Source organism: Lontra canadensis, unplaced genomic scaffold (assembly GCF_010015895.1).
Source record: "Lontra canadensis isolate GAN:19392208 unplaced genomic scaffold, GSC_riverotter_1.0 scaffold64, whole genome shotgun sequence".
Classification (NCBI taxonomy): domain Eukaryota; kingdom Metazoa; phylum Chordata; class Mammalia; order Carnivora; family Mustelidae; genus Lontra; species Lontra canadensis.
Genome location: NW_022631058.1, coordinates 1748434 through 1758975, shown reverse-complemented (window position 1 = coordinate 1758975; position 10542 = coordinate 1748434). Strand labels below are relative to the sequence as shown.

Here is a 10542-nt window from a genome sequence, read left to right as displayed (position 1 = left end):
TTTTAGGACAGACCTGTAACTCTCCCGGTCATAAGTAAATCTTCAGATGCTGTGAATATTTGGGACTTGAGGAGTTGCTGTTAATTGCATCTTGGAGTTAAATTAGGTTGAATGAGTAATGCTTTCTGGCCTCAACTCTCCCAGTTGGAAATCTTTCTAAAATGTACGAGTAAATTTGTTTTTCTTTTTAACCAGCAAGAGAGTGAATGAATTTTGTCAGTTTATTTTTTATGATTTAGGCCTAGTATGCCTCAGGGACATAATTCTCATTATCAATCATCATTGTAAAATATGATAAATAGGTAGAAAATGAAGGAGATGAGACCATCTGTATTATTGAACAGAGTAATAGGTAGTCAGTCACCACAGGACTCTATTCCACACCAGCCCTGTGCCAAGTGCTGGAGGGGTATAAAAATATCATAATTCTTTGTTGTAGGGAGTCGTGTTGTGCGTTTTAGGATGCTTAGCAGCCTCCCTGGCCTCCTTTTAGAGGGGCAGAAAGAAAAGCCACATTTCCTAAGAGTGTCATAGGAAATCAGAAAATAGAAACAAAGATCAAGGGAAATTTTATGGAAGAAGTGGGTTATGAGCAGAATCTTGACTGATGTTTAGTGTTGGCAAGTCAAGTTAAAGAGGTTGATGACTAAAATGTTACTGTCTTTTGCCTGAAGGGAGGTTATTGGTAACCTTGATGAGAAAACCTTTAGTGAGCTACATATAACCATTGGATGAATCATGAAGATGTTTTAAAGATGTTTTAAAGTCCTGTGACTCAAGCCTAAGGCATAGCCTCAGTGTCTGCTATGTAGATAAGAGGGGAATTTAGGGACTCTCTGTACTTCTCCCCCACATGATTCACACGTGACCTGTACCATTCAGTGAATTATTTCTCTATCACTTTTTTCTGTTTCTTTTCTTCCTGCTCCTGTTCAATTTCTACCTCCTGCCTGCCTTTAGGTGTTGTTTTTTGTTTGTTTGTTTTCCCATTCTTCTTCCTCTTCCTCCACTTCCTTTTTCCCACTTAGGTTCAGGTTATGGATGCCTGTGAGAAGAGAAGCCACAGTCATGACAACTGTATAAGTGTCCTGTAGCTGCTGAAACAAATCACCACAACCTGGTGACTTAAAACAGTAGAAATGTATTTTCTCACAGGTCTGGAGGCCAAAAGTCCAAAATGATTTTCACTGGGCAGAAATCAAAGTATTGGCAGAGCTGCACTGATTTCAGAGGCTGTAGGGGAGAGTCCATTCCTTGCGCAATCCAACTTCTGGTGACTGTGTCCCTCTAGTTTTTGCCTCCCTGTTCACACGGCTTCCTCTTCTCTGTGTGTTGGATCTTTCTCTGCCTCCCTCTCACAAGAATACTCCTGATTACCTTTAAGGCCTAGCCAGATAATCCAAGATAATCTCCATATCTCAAGAGTCTTAATTTAGTCACATCTCCAGAAAGCTTTTTTCCAAATAAGGCAACATTCCCAGATTCTGAGGATCAGGACCTGATATATTTATGGACTATTATTCAACCCATTGCAATCAGAATGATACAGAGTCCTCCTTTTATATGGCAGACAATACTGAGTCCATCCTCAACTCATACGAACCTGTCTGCTGGATCTTACCTGCAAACATTAAATAGGAGTCCTACCTCCATGTTTCTTCTGTTCATTGGAATAGTGTTTTGTGTTTGAGCAGTATCTCCCTGCCAAAGACTGGAAAAGAAGAGGCCTCACTTTATCTTTTTAGTTCCCTGAGTATCAATCATTAGGTCCCAGATAACAAAAGTTAAAACCTAGTGTGCTCCAGATAGAGAGCTTCCTACTTTCCTCCTAAGAGTTGGAAGCCTATTCTTAAGGAAAGGCCTTAAGGAAAGGCCGCCCCTGGGCTTACTTAGTTCTGATTGGAGTTGCCAACATGTCCTTTTCAACCCAAGCTAGAGGACATCTAGAGAAAGTCACAGGATTGATAAGGTGTCCTCCCAGTGCAAGATCCTGCTAAATTCACCTGAGACCCCGAGACTGTGAGAAAAGAGATACTTTGATCATTTTATATCTAGCTTTCTTTAAATAATCCCACTGCCCACAAAGCAAGTGAGGTTGAGGAGAGCGAAGATATAAAGTAACATGAAAATTCATGCCCACTTTCTTTCCTACCCAGTGTCCATGATATGCAGACCATCTTCTCTGGTCTGGGGGAAGAAATCCAAATAAATTGACAAGCATTAACTTTTATGGGACCTGCAGGCTCTTAAGCCCTTGCACATCCTTGCTTATCCACTCTCCAAATTCTTATTCAATGGATTTTAGAATAATGATCTTACAAGAAGTAAATATTACTCTTTTAAAAGAACATTTTAACATAAATTTAAGACATACTGAAATGTTATAGTCCCATATATCCAATAACCATTTGACTTTTTCCAATATTATCTTACTTGACATTGAATAAGGTACAGTTTCTATACACCTATTTGATTTTCCAGCAATATTTGGTTAGTGAATTCTTATACCCCCTGGGAAAGTATCTCAGGATCTCTGTTGACCAGCAGTGGTTTTTCTCAACTCAGTATTTCTATCTTTGGCACTATTGACATTTGGACTAGATATTTCTTTGTTGTAGGTGCTATCTTATGCATATTAGAATGTTTAATAGCATCCCTGGTCTTTACCCTCTAAATGTCATCCCCTCACTGAGTTGTACCAATCAAAAATGTCTCCAGACATTACTAAATGTCCCCTGGGGGGCCAAATTACCCCTGGCTGAGAATTACTATCCTAGCTATATTATTTGCTTGGTTAGTAATAATAGCTAGCATTTATTTTTTTAAAGATTTTATTTATTTAAGAGAGATGGAGAGAGAGTATGAGCGAGTGAGGTGGAAGGAGCAGAGTGGGAGGGAGAAGCAGGCTCCCCACTATGCAAGAAGCCCAATTCGGGACTCGATCCCAGGACCCCAGAATCATGACCTGAGCTGAAGGCAGATGCCCAATCCACTGAGCTACCAGGCACCGCAATAGCAAGCATGTATAAAGCACTTACTAAGTGCCAGTCACTGTACTAATCGCTTATATTAATGAATTTAAAATCTTACAAAATCTCACATGTAAGTGCTATCATTATTATTATTCCTATTTCTTATAGATAAGGAAACTAAGGCCCAGAAGCATTGAGCAAATATAGTAAGACAGACAACTTTTTAAGAGTAGAGCCAGGATTTAAACCGGCAGTTAGGAGTTAGAATTTATACTCTTAGCCACAGTGATGTAGCTATTGTCCGTTGATCATTTAAGAATAAGTTGTCACAGACTTGAGAAACATCTTCCTTTGCAACTATTTAAGGTTATAAATAAGGGGTGCCTGAGTGACTCAGTGGGTTAAGCATCTGCCGTTGGCTCAGGTCATGATCCCAGGGTCCTGGGATCAAGCCCCGCATCAGGCTTCCTGCTCCGCGGAGAGCCTGCATCTCCCTCTGCCTGACACTCTGACTACTTGTCTTTTCTATATTTCTGTCAAATAAATAAATAAATAAATAAAATCTTTTTAAAAAATATTGAGATCCTACTAGTAGTGGGGCACTCACATTGAAATTTTCATGTAAGTTATTTTCATTGCATCCTCACAGTAGACCAGTGGAGTTGGTATTGTTATATTCATTGTTATATAGAAGAACCTGGCTCCAAACAGCTAACTTTACTCAGGGTAAGAGCCAGTACAATAACTGTCAGAAACAGAATTTGACCCGGTGTCTTCTGACCTCTAAGTCCATGTTTTATGTTTTACTCTTATACCTTCCTTGGATTTAAAGATATGGAAGGAAGGGCATTTTTAGATTCTCTATATGTATCTTCTGGTCTGAACAAATTCCAAATTACTTGGAGCTGACAGTTGGATATTTTGAACTCTTACCCTTCCCCAAAGTCTAGGTAGGTGGGCACAGGCATCCATAGAACTGATTTAAATCCTGGCCGGGCCACTTCACTGCTCTCTAACCCTGGGCAAATCATAAAACAACTGGGATCTTCAGCTTCCTTATTTGTAAACATGGGGTTAATAAGAATAATACTCACTCTGCAGGGTAAATATTAGAAATAGTGTAAGGAAATACAATGATCAATTGGTACAACTTTGTTCATTAAAATTGCAAGCTATGCATTTTGCCACTTTTCTTTTTGGTATCTTCCTTTCAAAGCACTGGCAATGTTTCTACCCCCAGTTCCCCTATCCCCCTTTAAGGGTATCTGAAAACATGCAATTTAGAAATTCATTAAAATTCATTCTTGATTAAAATCAAGACATCTGGGGAGTAGACAGAAGTCTGTGTTAGCTAAACACACTTCTGAAGACTGGATTGGGCACTTGAAGGGGAGAGGTGAAGACAAGGAGACAATGACTTCACAAGATTTTTTTCAAACAGACCATGTGATAAAGATTATTGTGAAAGATTGCATACCCTGATCAGTATCCACAGAAAGCAATAATGAATGTTAAAAGATAAATGACAATTTTCTTTTACCTAAAGATCTGAATTGCAAGTTAGATAGGTGGGACTTAACCTAAAACTTAAGTTTTTAACTGTGAATATATGAGTGTACACACATGTGTAATTGGTGTTCAGGGTGTAAAGAAAGTATGAGAAATACTGAGGAATGAAATTCTCTAGGACAATATTCTAAACATTACAATTCAAGTATGTGGGACAATATTAAAGTTCTTGGTGCTTCCAAGTTAAGGAAAACAAAAAGCCCCTATAGTTCACAGGAATATGTATCATGTGTACTCAGCTTAATGAACTGAGACCCTGCAAGGTGACCAGTTACTCAAGGGAGATGTCATTAAAAAAAAAAAGTTGGTGGGAAGGAAGGTGTTCATATCTCGTTGCCTTACTAAGAATGTGGGTCACAGTTTAAAGAGATTCCAAAGGTAATGTGATAATATGGCATGTCTACCCAAGGGCAACAAGTGGAAATGTTCTGAATCAAAAATAACTCAACATTCGAGAATTCTGAGAGGACATTCAGTACATCTCCATCCCAGAGAATATTGGGAAGAAGGGGGTACATTATATGTTTCAAGACTTCAAAAGATTAAACTTAGATTAAACATGTTGTTGAAAATGCTGAATCTCATTACTAATTGAATTACACTGGAAAAAAGACTGTAGGGAAAGATGACATTTGTCTCTTTGGCAGAAATCAGTTAAATTCAATTGAACATGATTTTAAGAAGATATTTTTCCAGACTCTGTATAGATCAGGGCTGTAAAATTCAAGTTACTTGTAGGTAATCATGTTATTACATTCTGGTTATCAAAACTGGTCATGGTAAAATTAAAAAACAGTATATTGGATATTTTCCAATTCAACAAATATCATTATAATAGCAAAGTCTATGCATATCTGAATTTTTTTTTTTAAAGAGAGAGAGAGACTCTTAAGCAGACTCCATGCTCAGTGCAGAACCCAACATATCACTCCAGCCCATGACACTGAAATCACGTCTTGAGCTGAAATCAAGAGTCAGACACTTAACCAACTGAGCCACCCAGGTGCCCTGAGCTGAATTATTCTTAAGCTTCTCTTTTGCTTTCACTCAATAATGGGTATAATCATGTTTTACCCCAAGAAAGTAATTGGGAAACTCCCTTGTCTTATGGCAGAATTTGACGTGAACTTTCATTTGTGTAATCAAGAAATTAAGATAAAATGACAAAATTATTCCAGTTATTATTCCTTGAAAATCACATATGTTCATTCTGTAAGATGGTATGGGAAGCTAGGAATAAAAGAACTTTTCTCTTTCTTTCTTTCTTTTTCTTTTCTTCAGAAAACAACCCATAGCTTCACCTGTGTCAGAAGAAACTTTATAAAGAAAACTTTATAAAGAAGAAAAAAGGGCTGAAAATCAGATTAAGAACAGAAATATTGTTAACCTGGGTAGGAAGATATCAAATAGAAAGGCAATAATGAGCTCATAATTTTTGGAGGTGCTTGATTTGGACAAGGTAGGGGTTCAAATATAGAACCTGAGTTTTCTTTCTGGCAGTGATATGCAAGTCATGCAGGCCATCCTTCTAAAACAGAGCCACATTATGGTTTGCAACCTGTGGGTGAAGAGAGTGGATAACCTCCTTTAGCCTTTTAGAAGAGCCAAGACAAGCCATGCAAGGGAGAGACAAGTCTCCAGGAAAAGGAGTTACAAGAAGATACCTCCCACTGACTGTCACTTTGGGTCACTGGAAATACACATACGTGCCCAGGACATGCGTAGATGCTTTGGGGGAAGTTGGAGATATTAACCCTGCAAGTTGCTGAGTGGAGAACAATTCAAAGGCAAGGGGCAGTGAAAGAACCAGAAGCCAATCAGAATGAAGAAGATGTTTGAAGAGAGAGGGGGTTGCCTATAAAGACTAAGATCTCGGGGTCTCTCTCTCTCTCTCTCCATTGTCTGTTCTAGCTGACTCTGCCAATCTGGGCAGGTATTTACAGCTCCAAGAGGACAAGAGGGGTCAGGTGAGTCCTGAATCAATTAAACTATGTTTACTTGTATAAATTTTGTCCCTGTGCAGTTGCTTCCTGAGACAGATTAAATTCTAATCACAAGGACCAGCATTCCCGATATATTCTGTTTGTTTATTCTGCACCTGCTTAAGGAGTCTGTCATTGACATGTGAGTTCACAAATGCACGTTCAAGAAATGAGTAGAATATGTGGCTGTCACTGCTTCCTCTCATTCTCTCTGTATGAAGAGAGGCTAGGATGACACTCGGGCCTCCATTTGTAAAACAGAGCTGGTGTTCTCTGCAGCCTCTTTGGCAAGGACACTGTAATACTAAATGAGACACTGCTTTTGGAGGTCTCCTTTAGAAAAAAGGCACATTATGGTTCTAAGGTGACAAGTTTTGAGTATGTTGCTACAGAATTCTTCCTTAGGAACTGTTTTTTGTGGGTATCAGAAAATAGAAATATTAGTCTGGAGAAGAAATTCCAACTTCTGAAGGCGAATGTCGTAGTTGTGAGCTTTTTTAATGCCTGGAGATGCTCCTGAAGTGATTCCTTTGGTTGGTGATAAGGCAAACTAACCACTGCAGTAGAACAAAGTACAGAATGTTTGGTAATGATCAGCTCTTGCTCTCTCTTTCCTTGCCTCCTATGAAGAGATTTCGAAGCCATTTTATACATTATCATTTTTTTTTAAAGGCTGGGAGTGGGAGAGGTGGGGAAAAACATCAAATGCCATTTTTTTGGCCCATCCTCATTAATCTGGTGCTTAATCTGTGAGTTTCAATTGAGGTAGATGACCATCAATGCTACTCTGTCCAATAAAAATACAGTATAATATATTTGTAGTTCACAATGAGGACTGAGACTGTAAAATTCAATGCTTTCCTCTTAGTTGTTTTAAAATAAAGATCAAAGGGTATTGATGGATGGTTTCAAAATAGAATAACATTGTCTGAGCTCACAAATCAAAGGAGTTTGTATTACCCTCTGCCTCACAATGAAATTCATCCCTAACTTATTTATATTTATATTTATATAAAAAGGAATGTAGCTCACTTAAAATTACTTTAGAAGAGGAGATTTTGGGTTCTTCAACAATTATCAGGTGGTGTGGGACTAGGTAAAGGAGATTAGTTGTTCTCAGGATTGTCATTTTGTTCCTTAATCTTAGATGATCATGGAGAGAAAAGTTTAAAAGATGGTTATAGTAGCAGTCCTACCGACTTTAGGGTACAAGCCTAATGTTTGTCTTGTATTCACTATGGGAACTTGACACTTCCCAGATGTTACTTCCTGAAAACTCTGGCAGAGGTGACCTATTAACTTTATCACCCAGAGAGGGGAGACAAAGGAATAGGATATGGGTGAAATCTTTTGATTAGATGTAGGTCATCGTTAAGATTCTAACTTTTCTTTGGGGTGGGATAATTCACAGGTGTTCAATAAATTATTGGTAACCTGTCTTTATTACAATGAAACTCCCCATGTCTTCTTTGCTGTCAACCATCAATGAAGAGCCAAGGGGCTCCACCAGAGAATACTTCTTAAATGTTGTCTACATGGACTTTGTCTTTTTTTTTAAAGCTTTTCATTGCACCTTGGCATTGTGTGTTAATCTGTAACTACCTTGATTCATTTCAGAAGTAGCCAGGACATAAATCCTAGATAGTAAATGTTTTTAATTTAGTAAATATGTGTGTGTGTTTCTTTATGTATACACATGTATATATCTATATGTATATATCTATATATGTGTGTTCATACATACGTATGAACAAATACATTTATAGGTGGCTTTCTACTAATGATGATGTTAGTTTTTCTTACATGCACCCACACATATATACGCACACATACTATTGCATATTTGTATAAAGCTTTTTATTTTCCGAAACACTTCTTATAGATGATCCTATTCTGAGCTTCATAATCACCCTGCACAAAGGTTAAATGACCTGCCCAAATTCACACTTCCTAAGTGGGAAAGCCAAGCCTAGCAATGAAGTTTCCTGATTCCTAGCCAAGAGTTCTTTCCACTTACAGCAGCTGTCACTGGTTACTTGGAAGACGAGGGGAAGAAACTGATTTGGCTTTTTTGAAGTTGAGAATTACTGAAAGTGACTGACATATCAGTAGTGCAGTTGTTTTCCAAATCATTTGATCCAAGACAGTCCTATGTGTGATTGGGTTAGATTGTGTAGGTGACCATATATGATAACTGTAATATGTTCTGTCTATATTATGCTACATTCCACCAGCACCTGATGCTCTAATTATTTTCTTACCTATCTTTTTTATGACTTAACTTTTTGATAACTAAGCCATTGCATAGCTATTCATTACACTAGTAATAAAAATACTGATGCAAATACCCTATGCTGAAGGTATGCAAAACTAGAATCTTGAATCATATTTTACCTCATTTGCCACAAGAGTGGCAAAACAATATAATAGAATTCTATTTCCGATGCTGACTGGTCATTAGTTTAAAGAAAAAATGTCTTAAAGGAAATTAGTGGTTATGGTATACAAAATGACACTATTATTTCATGGTTAAAACTTAATGAACCATTTTTTTAAACATTCTCTTTTGAGACCCCCAGTTTTTAATCTAATTTGTGGTTAAGTCTAATTGAAAGGTCTTTAGTTTATTCAAATAATATTGACTGGCAGAAGACGGTAAAAGAAATAAAAAAATTACTTCATGGCAAACAACAGCATAATCATAATCAAAACCAACTAAATTGACAAGCATTCTCCATTAAAACTCAAAATACTATTATTAAATAAGGAGTGATAGAAAGCCCTTGGTAATAACCTTGGTGTGGTAATGAATATTCAGAGTTCAGCCTGACACATCAGACCTTTGTCTTTAAAAATCTATTTGTCCCATAAGGTCCTAGAGGCAATTTTCACAATTGAAATCACTTTTTTCTTGAAAAATAAGGTCAAACCCTGCAATACATGGGATAGAAATTGAGATGCTATAATAACAACGATTAAAAAAAAAATGTAGTGGCTTACATAGATAGAAATGCATTTCTCACATTACAGTCCCGCTGGTCCAGGTGGTGAAGTAGACTGACTCCTCTAGGTCATTAAAGGACGCAAGTGCCTTCCTTTATGCTGCATTACCATTCCCTGATGTCATGTTCTTCAGGGTTACAGAACCTTGGTCTCTACCACATCTGTCCTATGGCCCACAGAAGAAGGGACAGGGGAGAGTACAGGACAAATGTTTAAGGAGATGACCCAGAAATTAAAGATATCGATTTCACTCCTCTTCTATTGCCCGGAAGTTTTACACGAACTTATCTAGCTTCTAGAGATGCTGGGAAATGTAGTCCATAGTTGGGAGGCCATGTTTCTAAAAAATGGGGTGGAGGAAGGTCAGAGGTTGGAGAGGTTAGTTACTCTATTAGAAGAAAGTCGAGGTGTATTGAGGATCATCTAGCATTATCTGTCACAGCTACAATACACAAAGTGAAATGCATTTATCCAAGCAGGAACAGAATCCAAATAAATCATCAAAGGCATTCAAATAAATAAAAAATGAAGTAATAATGCTGGTTGTACTTGGGTTATTTAAAAATAATTGTTTTCTCAGTATCCCTTCTATAGAACAAAAGTTATGCAGGTCATCTATACTCTGCACAAAGATTTAGCTATTTTGTTTTGTTTTTTAATGGGACAATATGAAGGTATTTTCTAATTTTTATACAACACAAATAGGCGTGACTTTTCTTGACATTGAAAAATAAACTTTTCTACGCAAGTTAGCTTTTCAAACAATGGTATCTTATAATTTTAAATTCTAATGTGAAACAGACTTAGTGTTCTCTTTTGTGAGTATGTGAGCTTGTATGTAATATTTAGTAAACTGAGGTCATTTTCTACCTCTGTAAACAAGATGTACTGACCACAGTTGAGCTAATTTATATTTTTATTCAATGCACATTTTATTTAACCCTAATTGTGTGCCAGCTCAGGCACTGCATAGGGTTTCCAATTCAATCCTCCCAACTAGCCAGTGAGATAGGATA

At 37.4% G+C, this 10542-nt stretch overlaps 1 long non-coding RNA gene across 1 annotated transcript; it reads right to left on the bottom strand.

Moving 5' to 3' along the window:
• Positions 1-963: 963 nt before the first annotated feature.
• On the bottom strand, positions 964-10286 carry LOC116879914. Its single transcript, XR_004385125.1, has 2 exons — positions 9524-10286; positions 964-1045 (listed from the first exon to the last, which is right to left on the bottom strand). It is a non-coding gene; the product is annotated as an uncharacterized LOC116879914 (long non-coding RNA).
• Between the last annotated feature and the right edge of the window lie 256 nt (positions 10287-10542).